Below are 26,101 nucleotides of genomic sequence, written 5' to 3'. Positions count from 1 at the left end.
CCCTATTATTAAGAGGTAACGGACCAAACTTTATTTGTGGAGCCTGCTTTATTAAGGCTGAGCATTACAATTTTGATTTAAATTAAAAAATGGATGCCACCTTATTAGGAAAATAAAGCCCTCCACCTACCCTAACCCTGCCTGATAATTTTCAACTTTTCTATTATTTCCTTAATTTTTACTGAAAATAAATGCCTTTCTGATGCAATATGAGATTTGAAAAGGGAGAAAAAGAAGTTCAGCAAAAGGCTGATTCAAACTCGGGTTGATCACGTCAAAACGAGAATGGCACACACTTTACCATCTATGCCACTAGAGCTGTTGTTTGCCAGTAGTATTTTATACTGTTGACTAGCCAAATCACACATAGGTGGGCGGAGTTAGTGTAAATAGCTTCTGCCAACAAGGTTGAATATTTGCACTTATTGTAAATAGACACTCCGAAAAGCAACACTGATATACATCATCTGATGGAGCATTCCAAATTTCAAAATTTACAAAGGCACACTCCTTCTTTTTCTGGAGGCGAAGTCGTCAATGATCTATTTGATAATTAAAACTTTAATTAACGTTAATAAATGTTAACAGTCAAATTATAAACGTACCTGAGAGGGATGCACAGGCTTCATCTTGGACTTTTTTACTTTTTCTTTTCACGGCAGCAAACTGCTGATGTTGTTTTTCTGGGCATAGTTGTCCATAAGTTATGATCATTTGCAGTCTGCCTCAAACAAGAGGTGAGGGCGGGCGCAGGCACGGATGTGGAAATGGTGCATCACATATGCTTAGCCTACTGACTATTAAATTCACTGTAAAATGCATTTTTTTTATAATTATGTATATATGTTCATGTTTATATTTGTATTTATGTATATGCATATGTTGATATTAATATAGAACAAAAGTTGTTTTTTTGAGCAACTGGGATGGTAGTTGGTGCCCTACGCAAACTGTGTACTCTGCATATAGGGAGCGGCAGGAAATTGCAGGAAAGTGAGATGCTGCAAGTGCCAGACTGGGGGTAGCGACAGCAGCGTCTGTTCTGACTAAGAATCCAATCAGTGAACGGAAGGCTGAAGCATGTTCTAAGCCATGCACTTGTCACCGGAGAAAAAGATAGTGGGAGAGAGGATGGGATGAACGAGTGTGAATGCCAGCTCCTCCTTTGCTCATCTGTATTCATGAAGGACAGCGGAAAGCTTTGTGTTGCTTATGGATGGAGAGAGCACAGTGAACTTTCCCATCAGGCTACAGATGGGATTTTTGGGTCATGTTGTATTATTATAAATATGCATATTCAAATACAACGTAACGGCTTATTCAACAAGTAGATAACAATTCAGTGAATCTTAAAGGATTTTGAATCCCAAACATTCCGAGATCTAATGCAAATAAAAATTATAGTGAGGAAAAGGAAGCACAGATTTTTAAAAAAAAGCTTTGCATGCGATAAAAGGCAAATAGAAAATGCCAAAAGACCTAATTTTACTGAAGTTCCAATTAAAACAATCTCTACCCCAGTTTATCTAAAATCCTAATTAGGTTTTGCATTATCATTTAACTATTGCTCCAAGGTCTGTCCCTTACCCTCAATAAAATTAAATGAAGGTTTCTTTCAAGGACATGTCTTTAATGACCCAAAGTAGTTTAATGAAATTTCTGACAACTGATTAGATGCCCTCATTACAGACAGAGAGAATTATGTCAATAATTCATACATCTATTACCCAAAATAAAAAAGTGAAAAAATGCACACATGCATTATCTAGCTTTGCAGAAGCCAAATCCGTGCATTTTAGCAAATATCAGTAAAAGAGATATTTAACTCAAAAATGAATAAAAGAAGATATTTTAAGAAATGTGTTTTTTTTTTTTTTTTTGTTTGTTTTTTTTCTATGAATGTGTAAACATAAATCTATGAATCTTCCAAGCATTCAGACTCTCTCTCTGTGCCTGTATGTGCATGCCAGATGATTAAGAGTACTATCGAGGGTTGAATCGCAGAAGATGGCACAGATGGATAAGTCTGGGTACTATTTCATCCTGTATGACCCAACAGTATGCCACTTTTCTGCTCTCGCAGACAAAGCAAGATATCACAGCTGAGACAGCTGATGGTCCTGCCTGTGGCAAATGTTGCGTGACAACATATAAAAAAAAAAAAACACATAAGATCACACTAACTCAGGTTGCCTCTATGCACTTCTGAATGGTCTGGGGTGGGGTGTGATTTATCAAATTGTGTTGTTGTTGGTTGTAAAAGACCACACTACCTAGGTCTGAGCTATTGAAATTCACTAACAAGTGGGCCAGTTGGAAAAAGTTTTTGGGCACGTGGGCGAAACCAATATATTTTGTCAAAAAAGGGCTAATTTAAAGTAGCGAGAGATAATTATATTCTTATAATCTGTGATGTACATTCAAGTTTACTGGATTATTGGAAAAAAAAAAATGTAGGGTTGGTTCTGTGCATCAGATTTTTAGATGTGGGCATTGCATTCGATAGGGAGATGAACACGAGCTCACAGGGATAGGGATTTAAGTGGATTAAATGATTAGAGAAGTCCTGCATACAGTATGTCACTAGAAAGAAGTATGCTATGTCATTTTCCAGCATATATATATATATATATATATATATATGAAAGTGAAGTGAAAGTCGTGAAAGTATGGTAACCCATACTCGGAATTGGTGCTCTGCATTTAACCCATTCAAGTGCACACACACAGCAGTGAGAAGTGAACACACACCCAGAGCAGTGGGCAGCTATAGCCAGCGCCCGGGGAGCAACTGGGGGTTCAGTGCCTTGCTCAAGGGCACTTCAGCCATGGGTATTGAGGGTGGAAGAGAGCGCTGTTCATTCTCTCCCTCCCACCTACAACTCCTGCCACCACCGAGACTTGAACCTGCGACCTTCGGGTTATAAGTCCAATTCTCTAACCATTACCATATATATATATATATATATATATATATATAATATATATATATATATTTATATATATATATATATATATATATATATATATATATATATAAGAATAAAACATTGAGAGAAAAAAAAAACGCATTAGATTGATAAGATTTATGGATTAGTGATGTTCGGTTCTTGAACAAACATATGTCCGCGAGCGTTCGTACAGGTGTGAATATATCTGTGCCAGCTCAGCTATTCGACACATTGTATTTATGTTGCTAGTGATAGGAGATGTTGTTCTCTTGCCTGACCTCTGTTGAATGGGATACGAACCGGTGAAAAAAAAAATAAAAAAATCGCACTTCACAGAAGGTGGAGTTTCAGAACACACCCACCGATTGCGTATTCGCCACGGAACAATGAAAATTCAAAGATGTTTAGGAGCCAAACAAACTCTCCCAGAAAGTTCGCTTTGGTCAGCTGTTTCGAACTGCCGAAACGAACTTAAAACGAACTTCATTTACAATAGTTTATTGTGCATGCATATTATATTTAAAGTTGCTTAAGCGAAATCAAGGAGTTTGCAAGGTTTATTCATTATTTATACTGTAGACATGTAGCACATATCCGCGTTTGTGCATCAATGTCTATAATTTGTGCTGTAGGTGTGAAACTTTAATGAATCTTATCCAAGTTGTAGGCTCTTATCATGTTATGTTATTATTGGTCAGTCAGTCGTATCTGACATAAATTGAAATTGAAACTGTGACCACAAAGCCCATTAACTTAAGTGAATTATATGGCAATAATCAGCAATATGCTTTTACACAAATAACTTTATTTTATGAATGTTTCAACATGTGTTGACACAAATTACTTATTTGAATTTTTCATTGATACAACATGGCATTGAGTTGTTAGAAAATACATAGAGACGTTATTGCTTGATGACATCAGGAACTGATTAATCAGCTTTTTGAACCTGTTCAATGAGCCGATCTGTCCGAAAAGAACCGGTTCGCGGAAATGAATCAGACTTTGCATCACTAATAAGGATTCACAATGAATTTATGGATTCACATTAAGATTAATAACAGGCATTTAGAAAATAAATTAATTTCATAGGAACTTAAAAAGACGACATTTCTATAATATAGTTATATATATACCCTGTGTATATAACGTCTTCATCATTAAACAGCTTGAAAGATCAAAGACCATTTTTAATATAACTTCAACTGGATTCGTCTGAAAGAAGAAAGTCATATACACCTAGATGAGTAATTTATGGGCTAATTTAAATTTTTGGGTGAACTAACCTTTTAATTCTTTACCGTCTATTTTTCAATCTTAAAATCAATTCTATACACCATCAGTTTTGTTTCTATAACATGTGAATAAATTCCCCATTGTATTTTACAACAAAACAATCAGAGCGCCTTTTTATCACTAGTTTTATTTTGATTTGCTGATTCCGCTACTAGCTTATAGTCCATTAGTATCGCTAGCGCAGTTGCTGCTAATCTTGCTTACATTGCTTATACTCCATTCTTTTACACACTGTTATTTGCTTTAAATTGTGGATTTGTGTCTACCTTTGAGTTCAGGTGAGGACAAGCTTGAGCTGGAGGCCGTGGAGAAGCAGGACCAGCTGTGAGAGCGGAGAGCCGCGCTGACACTCACAAGTCCAGGGTAAAGTATACAGCGCGCTGCTAACACTCCCACCACCTCTACTCCATGTGTTTCTCTGAGTAGGCCCCATGCACCCAGGATGCAATTTTCCCAGGTTTCCTTCACTCCTGCATTGGGACACCAAAGTCTCCCAAGGTCTGGCTATGCGACACTATAAAGACTGTGTCTGTTCCCTGAATAGTGAGGTCAAAATATAAATTTAATGCAGGATCTAGAAAAAACCTGATCGTGATTAATGTCATTGGTGAGATGGAAAGGCCTATGTGTGTCCTTTGCCTTAAAATGCTGGAAGCGGATAGCATGAATCCCACAAAATTATTAAGACACATTTAGAGCATGCATCCGAATTATGTTCAAAAGTCACTTGAATTTTTCAAAAGAAAACTTGATCAATACCATCGGCAGCAAATTTTGATTTGCAAAAGCCACTTCAGCAATAGCGAAAGCACAACTGGCTTCTTACAAAATCACGTTGCACAATGCAAGAAATCTCACACGACTGCAAAAGAGTTGCTTATTCTCTCTCTGTTCTTTTTTCATTGTTTCAATTGGTGCAGGTGTTTTTTTTTGTTGTTGTTTTTTTTCACTGCATGTTTTTCAATTAAAAAAAAAACATTAATTTTTCATAATGTTTAGTGAAATTATTTGGCAGTCTGAGGTGGAATGGGGATTCGGGGGAGGGTGGCAGATTTTTTTATAGGTTTAAAGAGGGGGCAGCCAAAAAAGTTTGAGAACTTATTGTAGCTGCGAACAGCACTGCTGATTTGAATTTCTTCCCTGGGCATAACTCATTGACTCGTTCCTCTACCAGCATGACACCCTTCCAGTACATCCTGGGGTTTCAACCTCCCTTGTTCCTGTGGTCAGGCGAACCATCTTTGGTCCCAGCTGTGGACAACTGGATCCGACGTATTGAGAGGGTGTGGGACAGTATGCATGTCCATCTTCAGAGAGCCGTGAGAGCAGAGAAGCTCCAGGCCAACAGGCGATGTTGCCCACATCATCCCTACTCACCAGAACATTGGGTCTGGCCCTCAATGAGAGGCCTCAAGCTGTGACTACCAAGCAGGAAGCTCAGCCCAAGGTATGTTGGCCATTCCAAGATTCTTGAGAGAATTAATTAAGTCACATGCCAGTTAGAGCTTCCTGTTAATTATCTCTCCCTCCTTTCATGTTTTCCTCCTCTAACGGATCCACCAGGATGCTAACCCTGGCAATGAGGTCCAAGAGCCAACACCACCTTTGGATGTTGACATAACTCCTGCTTATAAGGTGAATGAGTTGCTGGATTCATGGAGAGGTCATGGGTAGCTGTCCGCAATATCTTGGATCCGTCTCACATTGAGAAGTTTCATTAAGCCAGACCCGATCAACCAGCACCATCACCATAGGGACCTCCACGTTGAGCTTCAGGAGGTGCAGAGGGAGTCCTCACCTGAGTACTGACTGTGTGCCGCTCCCTCTGCTTCCTCTAAGATCACTTCCTGTTCTGTTGCTATATGGCATGAGACATTCTGTTTGCACATTTCAAAGTATAGCCAGTTCTACTGCCTTACAGAGTGTTTTCCCTGTTATCTTCCTGTCTATCTAATGCATGATTCTGCCTGGTTGCCTGATTCTCAATTACCTGGATTATCGCTTTTGTTTTGGTTGCCTGATTATACTGATATTTGTGTTTGGACCTTTTGCCTGCCTGCTCACCTTTGTCTTTTGGATTATTCCTGCATATGTTGAAGGACTGGACTGCTACTCTGGTTTTGACCCTCTGCCTGCCTTCACAGTTCTGTCAAATCAGTCTGCTGTTAATAACCTTCATCATATGGATTCCAACTCTGCCACAGCCTCGTCATTACAGAAATGCACAGAATATTTATTTGCAATGCAAACAGTTTTTTGGATGATTATTTTTGTTAATATAATATTCTTAATAATATATATATTTTTTTTATTTGCAGTCTTTTATTTTTTTAATTACAGTCTAATTAGTTTTTCTCTCAAACACAGTATGTTGAATAAAAAAGACACAAAAATAACTACATAGAACCATGACTGTAGCCAGCTATGAGGTGACCGAGGTCCGGACCTTGGTAATTTTTTTCATGTTCAGAAATAAAATTTGTTCTCTGAATGAAGAATTTGCTATTTAAAACTCTTCATATGAGTGTCTGCATGTTTTAACAGTTTGCAAGAATGCTCAGTGTCCGTGGTATGGTTTTTATGTTTTCATATCAATATATAGCAACATTATTCACCAGCATTTAAGCTGACAGTAATCATGTTATTATCTGTTGGAAATGTTATCAAAAACAGAAGCATTTAACAGTAGTAGGCTACACAGATCTGTGGGTTAGAGAATGAAATGAAATATGCAAACACTAGCCATGAAGAAGTCTATGCTATTTCTTTCAGTATAGTAGTTAAATTTTCACAAAGTTATTACGGGTATGTTTTCAAATATGAAAAAGTGGTAGCGAGCCATCCCTAATATTCAGTGACATATATTTTAGACAAAATATTGCTATTTACGTTGTCTGTTTTTGCTCCACCAATGAAAATAGTTCCAAATGTGGCCGAAGCAATCGCATAGTCTCTGTGCAACTATACAAATCAGGAATGATAGTCAACTGAATAGGCCTGACCTGACTTATTGGCATCCTGGCATTAAAATATACTCACAATAGAAAAGAGGTGTGATAAACTGTGAACTAAACTCATTACAGATTCACTGATGAGAAGTGTAAGTCAAAAATACAAGCACTGATTTAAATATTTTATTATTCTCTGATGGGCATTTAGCCATGATCCTTCTGGTCAAATGTGTATGAAATCTTAAAACCAGTTACAGGAGAATCCTTGTGAGACCTCATAGAGGCACAAGCTGGTGGTCCATATCAATGAACTAATAATCCTTGTTTTCAGAACATTTAATCTAATACTACGTGGGAGGAGGTTAATGAAAATGAACCAGTTTTTAGGGGCTGTTATGAATCAAGGGGACATGACTATTAATCATGTAGTCCCATGGGGGAGGTTCATGCATCAGAACATAGGTGAGTAAATTAAGAGCAGACAGAAAGGATTTAAATGAAATCTGTATTTTTGCATCAAGGTTATCCTAAAATATATATTTTTTTTTCTGCATCTACTATGTATATTGACAATGTTTTTACATTCTGTACTAGCAGGCGTGCCGTTGACATGGGGGACAGGGGCCAAAACTTGTTTTATTTTGTTGTAAATCATTAAACCGTTACACTGCCTCAGAAGCCTGTCCGAAATCACTTCCAAGTCAGCTGCCTAAGCTTTTGAATGCAGCCACTCTCAATCAAAGTGTGCATGTGTGCGCGCTCAAACTGCATCCTGTGCACTCGCAAATCGCTCTATGCTCTTGCGATAGAAATTAATTATTTTTCAACCAACAGTATCAGGAAAATTACTTTTATATTACTGTTATAGGGTTATATAAATTACTGTTATAGGTTACAGATTACAAGCTACCATATTTAAAATGTAATAAGTAGTGTAACTATTTCAATTACTTTATTAAATTAATGTAACTGATTACTTTTCTAAATTTTTAACGAATGTTTTAAAATGTTAATCAGGCAGGGTTAACTTTACAGTGGTACTCAACACTCATTACTGTCAGACTTTCAGAACCCTTCATCATTTGAATTAAGATTACAATTTTTTTTTTTAAAGCACATCCACTACAAAAGCACCTCTTTTTTTGGAGATCGTTCTAAGGTTGAATACAGATTTAGGACCATAACAAGAAATAGTTTAATAGCTATGATACTGTTTTTGAAATCAAATCTTTGCATAGCTACAGTATGACAGGAAAAACAGGCATCTAACAGTTAATCTTAATAAAAGCATGTACAGTGGTGTGAAAAAGTGTTGGCCCCCTTCCTGATTTCTTTTTTTTTTTTTTTTTTGCATGTTTGTCACACTTTAATGTTTCAGATCATCAAACAAATTTAAATATTAGTAAAAGATAACACAAGTAAACAGAATGCAGTTTATAAATGTAGGTTTTTATTATTAAGGGGAAACAAAATCCAAAACTATATGGCCCTGTGTGAAAAGGTGTTTGCCTCCTAAACCTAATAACTGGTTGGGCCACCCTTAGCAGCAACAACTGCAATCAAGCTATGCGATAACTTGCATTGAATCTGTTACAGCGCTGTGGAGGAATTTTGGTCCACTCATCTATGCAGAATTGTTGTAATTCAGCCACATTGGAGGGTTTTTGAGCATGAACCGGCTTTTTAAGGTCATGCCACAGCATCTCAATAGGATTCAGGTCAGGACTTTGACTAGGCCACTCCAAAGTCTTCATTTAGTTTTTCTTCAGCCATTTAGAGATGGACTTGCTGGTGTGTTTTGGATCATTGTCCTGCTGCAGAACCCAAGTTTGCTTCAGCTCGAGGTCACAAACAGATGGCTGGACATTCTCCTTCAGGATTTTTTGGTCAACAGCAGAATTCATGGTTCAATTTATCACAGCAAGTCTTCCAGGTCCGGAAGCAGCAAAACCCAAAATTCCTATCTCAAAAAATTAGCTAATTTCATCCGACCAATAAAAGAAAAGTGTTTTTAATACAAAAAAAGTCAACCTTCAAATAATTATGTTCAGTTATGCACTCAATACTTGGTCGGGAATCCTTTTGCAAAAATTACTGCTTCAATGCGGCTTGGCATGGAGGCAATCAGCCTGTGGCACTGCTGAGGTGTTATGGAGGCCCAGGATGCTTCAATAGCGGCCTTAAGCTCATCCAGAGTGTTGGGTCTTGCGTCTCTCAACTTTCTCTTCACAATATCCCACAGATTCTCTATGGGGTTCAGGTCAGGAGAGTTGGCAGGCCAATTGAGCACAGTAATACCATGGTCAGTAAACCATTTACCAGTGGTTTTGGCACTGTGAGCAGGTGCCAGGTCGTGCTGAAAAACGAAATCTTCATCTCCATAAAGCTTTTCAGCAGATGGAAGCATGAAGTGCTCCAAAATCTCCTGATAGCTAGCTGCATTGACCCTGCCCTTGATAAAACACAGTGGACCAACACCAGCAGCTGACATGGCACCCCAGACCATCACTGACTGTGGGTACTTGACACTGGACTTCAGGCATTTTGGCATTTCCTTCTGCCCAGTCTTCCTCCAGACTCTGGCACCTTGATTTCCGAATGACATGCAAAATTTGCTTTCATCCGAAAAAAGTACTTTGGACCACTGAGCAACAGTCCAGTGCTGCTTCTCTGTAGCCCATGTCAGGAGCTTCTGCCGCTGTTTCTGGTTCAAAAGCACACGCCTGTGCACGGTGGCTCTGGATGTTTTCTACTCCAGACTCAGTCCACTGCTTCCGCAGGTCCCCCAAGGTCTGGAATCGGTCCTTCTCCACAATCTTCCTCAGGGTCCCGTCACCCTCTTCTCGTTGTGCAGCGTTTTTTTGCCACACTTTTTCATTCCCACAGACTTCCCACTGAGGTGCCTTGATACAGCACTCTGGGAACAGCCTATTCGTTCAGAAATTTCTTTCTGTGTCTTACCCTCTCGCTTGAGGGTGTCAATGATGGCCTTCTGGACAGCAGTCAGGTCGGCAGTCTTACCCATGATTGCGGTTTTTGAGTAATGAACCAGGCTGGGAGTTTTTAAAAGCCTCAGGAATCTTTTGCAGGTGTTTAGAGTTAATTAGTTGATTCAGATGATTAGGTTAATAGCTCGTTTAGAGAACCTTTTCATGATATGCTAATTTTTTGAGATAGGAATTTTGGGTTTTCATGAGCTGTATGCCAAAATCATCAGTATTAAAACAATAAAGGACCTGAAATATTTCAGTTGGTGTGCAATGAATCTAAAATATATTAAAGTTTAATTTTTATCATTACATTATGGAAAATAATGAACTTTTTCACAATATGCTAATTTTTTTAGAAGGACCTGTATAGTCTATATGGCTCTTAAGACACACTGCATAAAAGATCAATGTTATGTCATATTATGTCAGATACCTCAACTGAATTTAAAATCAGTGCAATGAATTCTCAATCTGTACAATGATGCCAATAATAAGTAACAATTATGATGTTTACTATCAAATCGACATTAAATGCTAAATGTAAATGATGCACAAGATATAACACAGCAAATGCTGTGATAGCATCACTGTTTGGACATTTATTGGGAGTTTATTTATTTTTTTTATCTAGAGTTTGTTTTGAATTAAATTATTATTATTTTTTTTATTATTATTAAAAACCCACTTCATATAAGCTACACATTCAATAGCACTCTCCTCTAAGACAGTGAAAATACAGTTTTATGACAGTTACAGATAACTGCATTGTCTGCAAATTCATTAAACCCATAGAATATAATGCTGTTATGACAAATATGAAAAATTTGTTATGGTGGTATATTTGTTCTCCACATGTTAATTATTTAATGAATAGTGCATCTGACCCTGATCTAAATAGTCCTGTCTTAAATCAGAATATGTTTGAATATTTTGTATTAATTGTTTTAGTGCAAGAGGGATGGCTCTACACACAGTATTATATTCTCTAAAGGAAGATTTTATCGCAAATTTCTCCAAGACTGCATTATACTGAATTGACTGACCATCTTCATCTGTCAAACTGACAACATAAAGAACTTTTTTTCTCAAACCATTCTTGTTTAAATAGCGTCTTCCTATTTATTGTAATAATTCTATTATTCCACAAGGTGGCTCTGTGTGGTGTAAAGTTGTGGATAAATACCATTTTCCAGTATTGCAATCTGTTTGTGAAAATTTGAAAGCTTATCAGGCAATTTAGAAATCTCAAATATTTTAAATATAGCCATTGGTATATGAAACCAAACTGAATTAGGCTGTGTTAAATAAGATGTAATCCAACAAGTCTAATATATAATGGTGGTCCGATATCTTGAAATCTGATCTTACTATCTGGGCTTTTGCTTAAAATTTTGTCCCCCACTTTGAAAATGTCTCCTGCGCCCCTGTGTACTAGCAACACTTGAGTGACCAGTCAAACTTCATGGACTATATACATTGCAAAGATGCCCAGCCATGCAGATTGCCACTCTAGATTAAAAAATAAATAAATAAATAAATAAACTAAACTCAAATCTCAACATCCGTGAGTGTTCATCTCTGATCCAGTCCCAATTAGTCCCACGTTTCTATAGACCTCAACTGAAAGAACACTGACCTCTTGTTCTCTAATGAAAAGCAAGCATAGCAACCAGTGACAAGCAAACACCATCTGCTCAGGATAAGACTGAATGAATAAAGTTCGACACAGAAGCCAATTCAGTACAGGATGTCTGTTCAGTGTTTTTTTTTTTTTTTTTTTTTTTTCACATTTTGCTACTGTTCCAAACAAGTTTGGGTCATTCTACAGAAACGTCCACTTTTGGTATGGCAAAATGTCTTAAAATGTATTTTAACATTTAAACTTAGACCACATTATTAGATTACTTTCTGACTTTATGAATACATATAAATGACATCTTAATTCTTTTTCTTTTTAGCTTTTTTTGTGCAATTATTTCAAGACCACATGTACCATTTTTTTGTCACTGGTGTTACCTTCATCAATATTAAAAGATATTATGAAAGATTTTTTTTTCAGCACGTAGTCAGAGTTACAGAAAAATAATGAAAATACAAGAAATAAGGAGATTATGTTTTATTTAATGTTAAAAGAAAAAACAGTACAGTAACACAGCACAGTAACACCAGTGACATACATAAGACCTGATATACTGATATACCCATAAGGAAGGTAACACCAGTGACAATTTTCATGAAAAATGCATTTTACAAAATGTCTGCTGTAGGGTATCAAACCACATGTTGTCAGTCATGGTGTACTCACTAAATTGAGTAGTTTAATCTGTTTGTATTATAGTTATTTTTACAATTCCCTAACAATAAATAGGTCATATCAGTGACGTCAACTAAAAGCTTCATATGAAATCCTGAGTTAAATGAGAACATTTCTGATAACTGAAAAGAAACAGTGGACTTAACATGGGCCTTTTTTCATAGATCTTTAGAAAATAGGAAGGAGGAAGTCAAGTGATGTCATCAGTGTGATTTTTATTTCAAACGGTAACGGTTTTTGTCAAACGGTAACACCAGTGAGACAACTTCAGGGGACCACTGTTTTCATTATATATGTTATAATATTTATTCAGCATTTTGTTTTATTATGCCATTTATATCATATATTTGATAGTTATGAATACAAAAAAAACAGTTTTTGACTGCAAAATAAAGCACTTTCCCTCTGTACATGGCTGTGGGGACGAGCAGTTTTGTGGTGCTTGGAATTCTTTATAATTAATTGAAAACAAATATTGCCACATTGATGGTGCAAGAAGGTCTAATTTCTCAAATAACATATTGGTTTATTTTAAAATATCAAAAAATTGTAACCCTAATGTGTTTTTCAATTGTAATATTTCTGTAAAGGCTAGGGACAGAAAAATGGACATTTCTGCAGAATGACCAGTTTACTGAACACGGCCCCCTGAACATCAGCTTTAATAATAATAATAATAATAATAATAATAATAATAATAATAATAATAACTGGAGATAACTGAATGCACAAATAAGTTGTTGTTTTGTTACTGTCTTCATCAGTATGCATAACACAGATTATGTTTTGGAACAGTGCAAGATAAGGCCTACTGTGCTCCACTGCAATCTGAAATAGGACTATGATAGATTCTCAAGCTCTGAGAACAGACCCAATGCAGTATTCTGCAACCATTTGCTCTCGATTGCTCCCATTCTCTTCCTGTTAGCCTCTGGACAAAATGGCACTTGGGAGGATGAATGATCAAATCAGTGCTAATGACCCTTTCTGCTCAAATGTCGTTAGACAAGTCAGAGCAGAGAGTGAGTTCTGACAAAACAGAAATGTCATGTAGGAAATTTATTTGGGACATGGAGGACAAATGCATTTTGTAATTCAGTTGGCCTAGATAATATGGCCTTTGGTAAACTGATGTAAACTACTGAAAGTGAAAAAGAGATTGAAAAATGACCCCACGTCAGTGTCTTGTGGTTTTATGTAGAGGTCGACCGATTTATCGGTGTTGGCGATTAATCGGCACCGATAGTTGATTACTGGAACAATAGGTTATCGGCAAAAATCCATGCCGATAGTTTTCCGCGTTTCGTCCTTTGCTGGAGCGGCTGATAGTTTCCCGGGTTGGGTCTGTTGCTGGAGCGGCTGATAAGGCTCTGTTTTCATTATACAGTGCGAGAGCGGCCACTAGTGGTTGAAATCACTGACAGCACGTGCTGTTTGTTTAGACACGTGACGCTGCACGCTGAACAGAGTTTTCCATTAAACTACATTATATTCGCCCCGAGTCGTTGTTAATGTACATAAAGAATTGCATATTGAGAATTCCATTGTCTTTCTGTGGCTCTAATAAAGTATGTATGCTTCATAGAGCTATAATATAGATCGCTCTTTCCGTTTGCTCCATTTTTTAAACATTGTTCATTCTTGAAGTAAACTTGATACCCGTGAGTTCTCCTAGACTCAGCACTGCTCTTTTATTTTGATTAGATAATCATTAAGCGCTCAGTAATAGAAGCAGTTAAAGTGCGAGAGTAAACATTGTGCTGGTATAATTGTAGGGCCCTATGTTTTCCGCAATGCAGAAAACGCGGACGGAATCGCGGAATCCATTCATAAAAACGGAATTCACAGTTTAGCGCGTGTGACGCTCGCGGTGATTTCAGCGTCTGCTGTCTAACTAAATGAGGACAAAAACACATGAAGAACATCTCCAGAACTGCTCTGAGAGTCACTTCATGAGCATTTGACCGTTTGATTTGCGCAAAAGCATCATATCACATGCACAGAATTGTAAAGGTATTCATTTATTGTGCAACCCATCAAAATAAAAGTCCAGTTTTGAAGTCTATTGTTCAGTAGAATGTACAGAGCCTACTACTACTACTAAAATGAAACAAGCATTATTTTTAACGAATAATCACACAACATTTCTTCCATGTTTTAATTTTAATAGTAAATCCCCTTTGTTTGCCAAAAAAAGTTTGCTTAATTTTAAGTAATTAAAAGACAAATAAAATTAATGTTTCATGCCTTGATTTGATAACAATAAAAATGTCAATACACACAGAATTTTTGAGGGGAAAAAATCATTAGGCTTCTTTAAGAAAAAAAATTAATTAAGTTGTTTTATACGTTCAAATAATTAGACATGCTAAAACAGAATTTGATAACAATAAAAAATAAATATGGTGAGAAAAAATAAAACATTTCATAGGGCCCTAATCATGTAATTTTTGTTAAACTTTTATTAAACTGCTTTGAAAATGTGTACGTTTCATGATTTTATTTAATTAGACTTTATGATTAATTAACTTTAATTTAACCATTAAAAAGGAGTGGAGTAAAATTAAAATGGAAAAAACAGAATCCAGAAAAATAAATAACAGAATTTGGAAATAAATAAAATGGAATTTAGGAAAAAATGTAACAGATTTCATAGGGCCCTATTAGAGTGTGGTAATTTCAACATTTACTATTACTATTACTGTTATTATTGTTATTACTACTACTACTTTTTTTTTATAAATAAAGCACTATTTTAGTATTTTTTTTTTTTTTTCAGTATCCATTTTAAAAACTATCGGTTAATTAATCGGTATCGGCCAGTGTGGTCCAACCTAGCTAAAATCCAATATCGGTTGACCTCTAGTTTTATGTACTGTAAAAAACTGAATCATGGGTCTTGTAATTTTCATTAAAAAAATTCACAAAAAGTGTGTATATTTCATTAAAAAATTGTGATTCAGTGCTGTATAGAAATTATTGAGGACTCTTTACTAATAAAACCGGGAGATATGTTTTCCTAATTTTTTTAAAGAAAACTTTAGCAGTTTTGAGGCTTGAATTGAGGAACTGATTAAACGGGGAAAAAAATAAGGAAAGAAGGCTACTGTAATGTGGGGTTTGGGTTTTGTTTTATGTTTCTTGTTCATTGCTCTCATCTCATTTATTTTGGAGTTTAGTCACCTTAATGTCATGTCTGCTACCCCAGGGCCTGCTCACGTCACATCTGCCAAGCCAGAGCTTGCTCACGTCATGCCGGTACCTCAAGAGATTCTGCTCAACATGGCCGCCATTGAAGAGCTTCATTGCAAGGTGGCCGCCACTCAAGAGTCTCTTTGGAAAATGGCCGCTATTCTATAGTGTTGTCATGGCTCAGCTGATCTTCCAGAGTCTCGTCATAACAGGGCTAACACGCCTGAGTCCCCGGCCAAGATGCAGGTGCTGGCTGCCAGTCCACTGCAGAACCTCCAGAGGTGGCAGCGCCCACATTTGAACTCTCTGTCTGCCCTGTTACAGCCAAGGAGACTGTTTATGAACTCTTCGCCTGCCATGTAACAGCTATGGAGGCTGCTTCTGAACTCTTTGCCTGTCCTGACACTGCCACGGAGGCCGTTCATGAACTAACTGTCTGTCCGGTCATGGCTATGGAGGCCATTCATGAACTCACTTGCCTGTCCTGTCACGGCTAATGAGGCCTTTCAGGAACTCACTGTCTGTCCCGTTATGGCTAAGGAGGCATCTCAAGAACTCTCTGCCTGCTCTGTCACATCCTATTGATCCGTCCATGTCTCTGCTCTGCCTTGGCTTCCTGCTCTGCCGGTACCACTCAGCCGTCCTGCTCTGCCTACTCCACCATAGCTCCCTGCTCGGCCTGCTCCGCCATAGCTCCCTGCTTGGCCTGCACCACCATGGCTCCCCACTCTTGCCTGGCTTGGTATAAATAGCCCTCATTTTGCCATTGTTATTTGTCATGTATTGAGTCTAGTCTGTTTATGCCTCGTCAAGTCTGTTCACGTCAAGTCTGTTCATGCCTCGTCAAGTCAAGTCTCTAGTCTCGGATTATGTATGTATTTTGGATCACGTTTGTAAATAAACTGCGCATGGGTTTTTCACTACACCCGCCTTCAGTAGACTAATTCTCTACAGCTACCTATTTATTTAAAGTTTATTTCCTCGGTTTTGGATTTTTTTTTTAGTTTTGTTTTTTAGTTAATTGTTTGCTTTGTGTTTTGCTTGTTGTTGAGTGTGAATTTTGAAATTAAATGCTATTTTATGTGTTTTTGAGTGAAGGGAAACATCTATTAATGTTTAGTTATGTTTGACATTTGAAAGGGTTTCTATTACATTGAAGTTTCCATTGCACAGTGCAATCGTTACCATTATGCAGAAGAGTAGAGCTTATGGTTATGGATACTACTCCTCTAAGGCATTAAACCTTGTTCAGTGAGCAGTAGCTTTGCTAGTGCTAGTTCAGTACTTTCCAGTATTTCTCAAGAATTTTCCTACTTGAGCTTTTTGGCTGTATACAGTCTTTTAAAAATACAAAATAACTCAAATACAAACAGGCCTCACTCAAAATCACAGACTTTTGAAAATCAACTTAAAATAAATGAGCACATTTCACTAATTATATTAAATTCATTGTGTCATAGATTAATTTAGGAGATTTTACATGATTTATTCAGGCAGATTCCATTAAAAAATCAAGCCTTAAAAACTACTCAAAAATATTACCATATTACCATACATGTTTTAAGTAAATAGCTTGTTCCATTTTTACAATGATGTTCATCTATCTAACTGTAACAGGTTTTGACTATAACTTGTGTTTTCTCCTCATGTTTTTCTGTTGGAAATTGGGATATATATGTGAAAAAAAAAAAAAAAAAAAACTTTGAGTTCTGTGTGCATTGAAGTTATGATGTAACTGGTGCACTGCACACTCTTGCTTCAGTCCGCGGGAGGTCTGAGCAGAGCGAGGTATGCATTTTGTTCAGTCCTGTTCAAAAGTGTACAACGATTGATAACTGCATGTTTCCAACTTATGCAGGTGTGGTTATGTATTTCTATGTGTTTTTGTGATTTCTTTATGTGCATTCTAACTTGATTTGATTATATGTATGTCAAATGCTGAAATGTGGGCGACTGAAGAGGTATACTATATAGGTTGTTTGAATAATAAGTGTGGGATGCATTACATAGTGTCTATGTATATTTTTATATATTTCTTTGGTATTCATTGTTGACTGCATTGAGTGAAAACTTTTATATAAGGCATTGTCTCCATATATTGTAACGTTGTACCTGATATTAGTTTATCGTCACTATTTTCTTTATACTACTTCTTTAGTATTGTGAAATATGAGATTCACTATGTTGTGAACTCTTGCTTCAGTCTACGTGGAAGGTCCGAGCAGAGTGAGCAGAAGCAGGCAAATTGATAGTACAACTATTTTTTTATTTTATTTTATTTTATTTTTTTATTTAGTTGAACAATGAAAGGCACTTATGTCAGCGAGGTCACATTTTACATGTATCTAAGTGTCACAAGAAAAAGACACTGATGGCTTTGGACTGATGGCTTTGGGATATCCCACAATGTTTTTCCCAATCACAGAACACTGAAGAGTCATTACTTGCATTCTGCATTGGAACATGACTATGCTCCAAAGCATGTGTTTACAGTCATCGCTTACTCATAGTGCATGTCTTAAAAGTATGACTGAATGAACTGAATGAAAAAGAAAACGGTTGATAAAATAATTTTTGCTGCACCAAATCCTCTTCAGCTTGCTCTTGATATGTGAGTGCACAAAAGACTTACTAAGCTTTAAGAAAAAGTGAAAATCTTTAGAGATTCGCCTTTGGCAAAATCAATTAACCTTGCTGCAAAGTCAAGGATTTTAGATTTTTCATTCTCAGAAAGATAAATTTAGGATGCCATAGATCAGTGACACAGAAAATGCTTCAATAATGAAAAAAAGTAAAGATCAGAAAAAGATGTTGACCTCAAAGGAAATAATGCCAAATAAATTACACCAGTTCAGTACCAGTGCTAAACCACAGATAAACTGGAGGCCGAGACAGCAACCAGTGTCGGCCCAAATCTGGCCTGCATGGATTTCACACAGGCCAGATGTGGGCCAGATCTGGGCCAACACTATGTTGCTGTCTGAGGGGAAGCATCACTGGTGGCAAGAACACTGCTTCATGCTGCGACTTAAAATGAATGAAGCATTACCCTATTATATAGATGGAAAAACTGCATTTTTCAGAAAAGAAATAGCAACATTTAGAAGGGATGGCTGTAGCACAATGGTTAGTAGCCTACACAATATAAAGCAATAAAACAAGGATAAAATCTCCTGGTTAAATGTTGAGTAATATAGCGCTTAAAGTTTAAAAATGAATAACAAATAAGAAAAAATGCTCCCGCGGCAGAAAGAAAAACGTGGTGCAGACACGAAAAATGCTTCCTATTGAAATACATTAGATTGAAAGTCATGCTGATTGACACGAAAAAAAGGGAATTTCGTGTTCACAAACACGAATCAATAGATTAAATTTCGTGACTATATCACGAACTTCCGTGAGACTGGGTTGTATATACATAAAGTCAAACAATTTAATGTAATCTGAGTCTTACTTCAGAGAGTGTTTGCATTGAGCAATGCCTCTAAAAATACCAGGGATCAATGGGTGAAACAATAGGGCTCAGAGTAAAAGAGGAACATCAATGACACTTCAAGGGTTCAGGAACATAATGGATACAATCACACAGCGGATGTCAGTACTGTTCGGAGTGCTAAATAAATGTATCCTATCCTCACATGCAGTTTGGCCATTAAAAAGAAAGATTTAAAAACGTGACTCTCCTAATTCATTCATTCAGAACTGAATTTTCGGTGGCAGGAAAGGGTTTTAAAAACAAAACTACTGGTTAGTGTCTAGGCAAAGGAAATTAAAAGAGCCGGAGAGATTATGGCTGCATATCTGAGAGGATGAGAGCAGCAGGAGCTGCCTGGAATGATTTAGAATATAAATGAGAATAAAAATTAAATCCTTCTTAAAGTTGCAATATACATGTTTGATATTTGCTAACTATCTGTCACTATGGTTACAAGCATTGCTCAAAGCTATATCACAGATACGAGAAAGGGGACTAACTTCGGATACCTGTTCATATGGATATTAATAGATCCACTGTCTGCAGCTGAGTCACATAAAGGGATAGTTCACCCCCAAAAATATCATGTCGTTCCAAACACATATTTCATTCATCTTCGGAACACTTTTTTTTTGCCCATTCATTGAAATCCCATGCAACCGAAACGTTTATGCATAAAATTATACAATTAATACATATGAATTAAGCAATTTATTCCAAGTCTTTTGAAAAGACATGAACAGATTAAATTTAGGCATTTATTAATATTTAAAAAAATGACTAACACATACATATAAAGCATACACATACATATAGGTGCAAGGAGTGAAATTATTTCCATATGAAATTAACTAGTCATGAAGCCACAAAACGTGCAAAGGCCATGCCACAAAACAATGGGCTTTGATCTCCTTGTGAAGCCAAAGACTCAGGAACTATCGCAATGCAAAGGCCATTCCACAAAACTTTCCAAAAAAATCGAGCCTGTCCTCCAACAAAAAACGACCATATAGGTCGTTTGTGCAAGCACCTTATTACGACCTATATTTACGTTTTAAAGTTAAGCGGCCTCTAGCGGGCGTAAAAATAATGACAGTTTCGCGTTGCGTCTGTCATCATGAAATGACGTATAACGTCATTACCAATCAAAACGCACGCTTATTTAAATGCAATGTGAGGACTTTTTACACCGATCTCACAGTAATTCGTACATATTTTACTAGGTGGCTTATTCGTTCGAATGACCACACCTAACCCCACCCCCTAAACCTAACCCTCACAGAAATCATGCTAAATTATGATTTATTGAGCATATACATTTTACGTGCACGTCCGTTCTCTGGGATCGAACCCATGATAGCATGATTGCATATCAAGGTATAATGCAATAATCTACCAACTGAGCTACATGAAACGCAAAGCACACAGTGCAAATAAAAGAGTACAAAACATTAATATGACAACGAGCCTTTTGCCGATAGGGGCGCAATTGTAGTATACGCTCTGATGGGTCGTATTTCAGGGATTTGGACAAACGACCTATATGAGCGTATTAGTTGGAGGACAGGTTGAAAAAATCAGATAGGGAGACCTGGAAGAAAGACCATTTGCTCGTCAGCCCCTTCACCTGGGTACATGGTCCAGGTCACTTAAAGTTGACAGAGAAATGCCAAGAACTCAAGTTACTATGCTCACATAAATCATTTATCATATATTCAGAATTCATGTTCATAAACTTTTCAAGTTTGGTATCATTTTAAAGGTATCTGTGCGACTGGTAAATTGGTCTCAATTTCACAGTAGTCACTTGTATTATAAGAAAGATTGAAAACTTTTGTAGAATTGTGTTCTGCTGAGGAGGGGGTGTGTTCCCCTTTAGGGGTCTGTGGGAATGTTTATCTGTCTCCATCCAGGTGTGACCCTTGATCACCGAACCTAACAACCAAAAGGCCTTTTATGTTTGTACAACTGATTTGAAGATTTTTTTTGTTGTCTGGTCTGAGTGTATAAGGGAAGTGACAAAAACACTACTTTGATTCTGTAGCCAGAAAGCCCGTAGTATGGAGGGTGTCCACACACTCTATACTATGTATTTTCCTGAAGTCAGGTATGCACCCTTTACTCTTAGATTTATCTTTGAGAATTTGATGTCTTGTATTGATTTGAATTGACTATGTAATTGGCATAATACATATTTACCTGACTGATAATAAAATGTTATATTTGATTTATTCTGAACTCTCCTGAAATCATTATGACTATTAAACTGTGAGGAGGCTTTTGTTACCGCAAATCTACAGCCAGGATAGGTCAAACTGAAGGCTCATGAATGATAGGAGCAGTACGCACGCCATCGGAGACCTTCTGATTTCTGTCTATTGCTGATGCTAGCAGGTTGTATGGGAATGGACACTTTTTGCCATAAGCAAGCAGTAGGCGGCAGGCAAAACAGGTATTAGTCTACCTACACCCTCTGACTAAAATCAGACTAGCAAGTTTGTGATCGTAAGATCCATATAAGGCCAACGTGAGACTTAAAAGAGACATTAGGTCCCCAATGAACGGATTATTGAAAGTATGGGATTTCCAGAGTACTCAAATATCTAAATTAATAAACAATTGATATCTGTGATCAGCTTTTGTCTAAATTTAATGATCACCTGAAATTGGAGTCAGATTGAACACGGAGCTCAACTAAAATTCAAACTATATCCTGATAAATTCAGAAGTGCAAGTAAAAGAACAAATAGGCATTAAACCTTCGACCAGGCAGCTGGATTCCACTTTTTGGGCTGGCGGGTGGATTCTTACATAGGTAAAAACGGAAGCTGAACCGTACTTGCTTGACGTATGAGAACAAACCTCTTTGGAATTACATGACTTGGGTAAATGATGACAATTATTATTATTATTATTATTATTTATTTGTATTTTTAATAGACTATCCTTTTAATTTGATAAATATGTTTGTCAATCTCAAACACTGACTGTGTGAATGTAGCCAGTATTACAGAGAATTTCCATCATTCACAGCCCTATTCTATTTGCACCCAATGAATACTGTATTGAACAGAACTGAACTCCACCTTGGGGATCTACCCCATGGTGGTCCCAAGTCCAGACAAAGGAGGAGGGCTGGGTGTGGGGCCAGTAACCCCACCCTGTAAAAAAACACTTGCCACTAATGAAACAACAAGAAGAGACCTCTTCTGTAGTTTTGATAGCTGAGATGACTGCCAACCATGCATGACGGTGTTGGAACGAAGTCATTCAAATGTCCGACCTCCAATTATCAATCCTCAATGCCAAATCATCAATTTGATTCACTACCTGGAACGTCTGGAAATCATACCAAACTGGCAAATTGGTGCAACTCCTGTGATATTATCATGAGATCCTTGGGATTAGTGAGACCGGTTGGATGGCCAGTGGTATGTTGATAAATGACAATAAGACCTTGATATATACCAGCCATGACCATGACTATGTCCGTGGTATGGGGATCATCCTCTCCCGCTGAGCAGCATCAAGCCTACTCTGTTGGCGACCTGTAAGGCAAGGCAAGTATGTGAAGTTGACATTCGTTCAAGTCTATGTGCCAGTGGAATATGACTCTGACATGGATAAGGACACTTTCTAGGACGACTTGCTACTTGAGCTTAACCGTATCCAATGCCTGACATTGTCTTCATTGTCCGTGTCCGTCACCGAACACCACCTTTGTTTTCGCTGGACACATCTTAAGCCTTCCTGATCATCTGCAACTCAAGATAACGATGGCCTAGCAGCCTGCAAGCAGTCACCATTCCATTGGATGAGGCCAAAGTCACAGTCATGGATCGAAGCCATTAGAGAACACTTGTTGCCCTATGCGCCCAATGTTTGGATGTATACCATGTTTGACTATATTTTGGTCTCCTGGTTTCTGCTCTGTGTTTTCTCCAGTGTCCTCGTCTTTTGCCATTAAAACCTGCTGCATTTGGATCCTCTCCCTTTCGTGTCTCCTATGTTACAGAATGATTGACCAACAATGGATCCAGCAGCAGGAGATTTTTGCGATCCTGTGAATGCTCTCTGCGACATTTATCAAAATGGCTGACCCATATAAGTCATTGTGGAGGAGTGACTTACTGCCATCTTGCCCCAGTGGAATGCTTTTGGAGTGGACTGGATGAGAACATTGGTCGACTGATTTCAGGGGGTGAGTCCAGGTGGACCCTGGCACAGTATATAGATATTGCTCTGCGGCTGTGTGAATCTTCTTTAACTGTGGGGGATGTAGAGGAAGATGTTCACCCCATCTTGATCGCCGGTCAAAAGCTTCTTCACAATGGCCACTAGTCAAGAGTCTCTTACCAAATTGTTAGCCAGCCCAGAGACTTTCTACAAAAGGACTGCCATTCCAGAGTCTCGTCCTGTCATGGCCGCTGTTCCAGAGTCTCTTCACGTCATGTTGACCATGCCCAGAACCTCAAGGTCAGTCCCATGACCTTGAGACTGGCATTCAGTGTTCTCCGTTCTCTGTTCCAATGACTTTAGTGAGTCCAGCTTCTCCCGAGGTGGTGGCATCTGCTGAAGAACCTCCCGAAGCGGTGGTATCCGCTCCAGCTCCTCCCGAGGTGGCGGCTTGTGCTGCAGAACCTCCAGAGGCAGCGGTGACTGCTTTTGAACTCTCTGACAGTTCAACCATGGCCAAAGAGGCCGCCTGTGAACCCTCTGATTGACCTATTCTGGCCAAGGAGGCCATATCTGAATGCTCAGCCTGTCCTGTCATGGCCAAGGAGGCCATTTATGAACTCTCTGTCTGTCCAGCCACGACAAAGGAGACCGTTTATGAACTCTCTGCCTGTCCTGTTTCGGCCACAGAGGGCGTTGATAACCTCTCTGTGCTCTTTATTCCAGTCCAGCCTGATCGGCCGTGGTGGTTCCCTGCTCCATCACTGTGGCAATCTTCAGTCCCATCTGCTCAGCTATGGTGGTCATCTGCTCCACTGTAGGGGTTTTCTATTACATCTCCTATGTTGTGGTGGTCGTCTGCGCTGTCGTGGGGATCTTCGGTCTCGTCTGCTCTACTGTGGTGGTCATCTGCTCTTCCGTCTGGGACTTCGAACCTTATTCAAACTTTATTTTAATACCAATTTTATGAAATCCATTGTAACAAGATTACATCGCACATCACCTCAAAAAAAAAAAAAACTTACATTACACATTACCTCATAAAACTTTTTTTTTTCTTCAAATTGTTGAGGTTTTTACACTCAAAGTCTCCTGAGCCACTGCACAAAGGACCAAAGTGTAACCAGCACAATAAATCAGTGCAAATAGTTTAAGTTCAATTGTTTAAGTTCGAACAGTTTTCAGTGCAAAATGAACAGTTTTAAGTCAGTATGTGAGGTTCACTGCTGAATGCTTAAGATCTTTAAATCACTTAGCAGTTCTTCAAAAAATGAGCTTGTCCACTTTTTCAGGACACAGAAGAAATGAGAAATGCTAAGCAGGTGTAGCGATTCGCCTGCTATAAAAGGCTACAAATAAAATATTTCTGCAACATTGTATGACCAAAACCCCCATTAGATCATAATCAAAGGTTATTACAAACACTCGATGGTGGTTTAAAGGTTTAGAGTTTTGAGTAAAAGCATAGTATAAATTGTATAAATTGACTTATGTAGCATGATGCTACAGTGTGTATGGTCCAAACTAGAGCCAATCACCAGCACATGATTAGGCACATCAAGCATGCTGCACACTTACTGGTTCACTGACGTTGACGAGATTAACCCCTTAGGTATCGAAATTTGGTACCAAACAACAAGACATGTTTCAATACTCGACAATATCGAGGCAATTTGGTCGGTGCCTAAAAATGAATTGAACATGATACCCAGCCCTACTAGTCTCCTGATTTCTGATCTGTTTTCTCCAGTGTCATCATCTTTTGCCATTAAAACCTGCTGCATTTGGATCATCTGTCTTTTGTGCCTCCTATGTTACAGATACAAGGTTGGATCACACAAACTCCAGTAGAGCCAGAGACTTTGGAACAACAACAAAATTGACAGTGACAGTTCTGACAACAGAATTGACAGTGTAATAATGCAAGATCCATTTAAAAATACATGCAGTAATACAGAGTTTCTACAACCACCAGAGCCAGAACATATGCCATATAAAAGAGCTAGCAAGCAAAAATCTCCCATAACAATGACAAATAATTACACTGACTAATGTTACATTAATTCTCTGCAAAGAGCAGGAGTTTGATCACCTCCTCTAAAATATTTCAGCATGGAACAAAAGTAATAGCTCAATCAAAGTTGTATCTGCACAGTAAACAGAAATACCCATCAATATTTCCATCAATCTCAGACAAATACAAAAAGACTGGAATACAGACTAAAATAAGGAATATAACTTCCACCAGGCACTGCAGCTTAAGAGAGACAAGTCATTTTATAGCCTGCCAGAACAATGTCTGAATTCAAATCAATAATACATATCTGTTTTTACAGTTTTTATATTTCATTCTAAAGTCTCCAAACTGCACAACACAACACCCTCTGGGTAAAACTATAACCAACACAACCCATGAGCATGATGTGAAAGAACAGCTGAGTGTAGCAGATTTAAAAAAAGATTATTTTTTCACAAACTCAAAGGGCTGCTTTCACCAGCATACAAATGTTCATCAAACAGGCTACAACATCTTTCTCACATTTTATAAATATATAAATGCATTTCACGTCTAGCTGAGCAGCAATCCACCAAGCCCCTGAGCTCAGGCATAAAATCGCTCTCCATCATAAATAAATTAAATTTGCCACTGGGGTGTTAATAAATCTTGCAGTAAGGTTGTACTTCATATGTGTCTAAGTTTTGTTTAAAAAAAAAAAAAGAAAAATATATATATATAGGTTCTGGTCATATAATTA

General features: G+C 37.8%; 1 long non-coding RNA gene across 1 annotated transcript; it reads left to right on the top strand.

Annotated features, from left to right (window-relative positions):
* Positions 1-5,290: 5,290 nt before the first annotated feature.
* On the top strand, positions 5,291-6,742 carry LOC122147107. Its single transcript, XR_006161425.1, has 2 exons — positions 5,291-5,694; positions 5,811-6,742. It is a non-coding gene; the product is annotated as an uncharacterized LOC122147107 (long non-coding RNA).
* Positions 6,743-26,101: the final 19,359 nt, after the last annotated feature.

Source organism: Cyprinus carpio, chromosome A12 (genome assembly GCF_018340385.1).
Source record: "Cyprinus carpio isolate SPL01 chromosome A12, ASM1834038v1, whole genome shotgun sequence".
Taxonomy (NCBI): Eukaryota; Metazoa; Chordata; class Actinopteri; order Cypriniformes; family Cyprinidae; genus Cyprinus; species Cyprinus carpio.
This window is presented reverse-complemented; position numbering and strand designations above follow the sequence as displayed.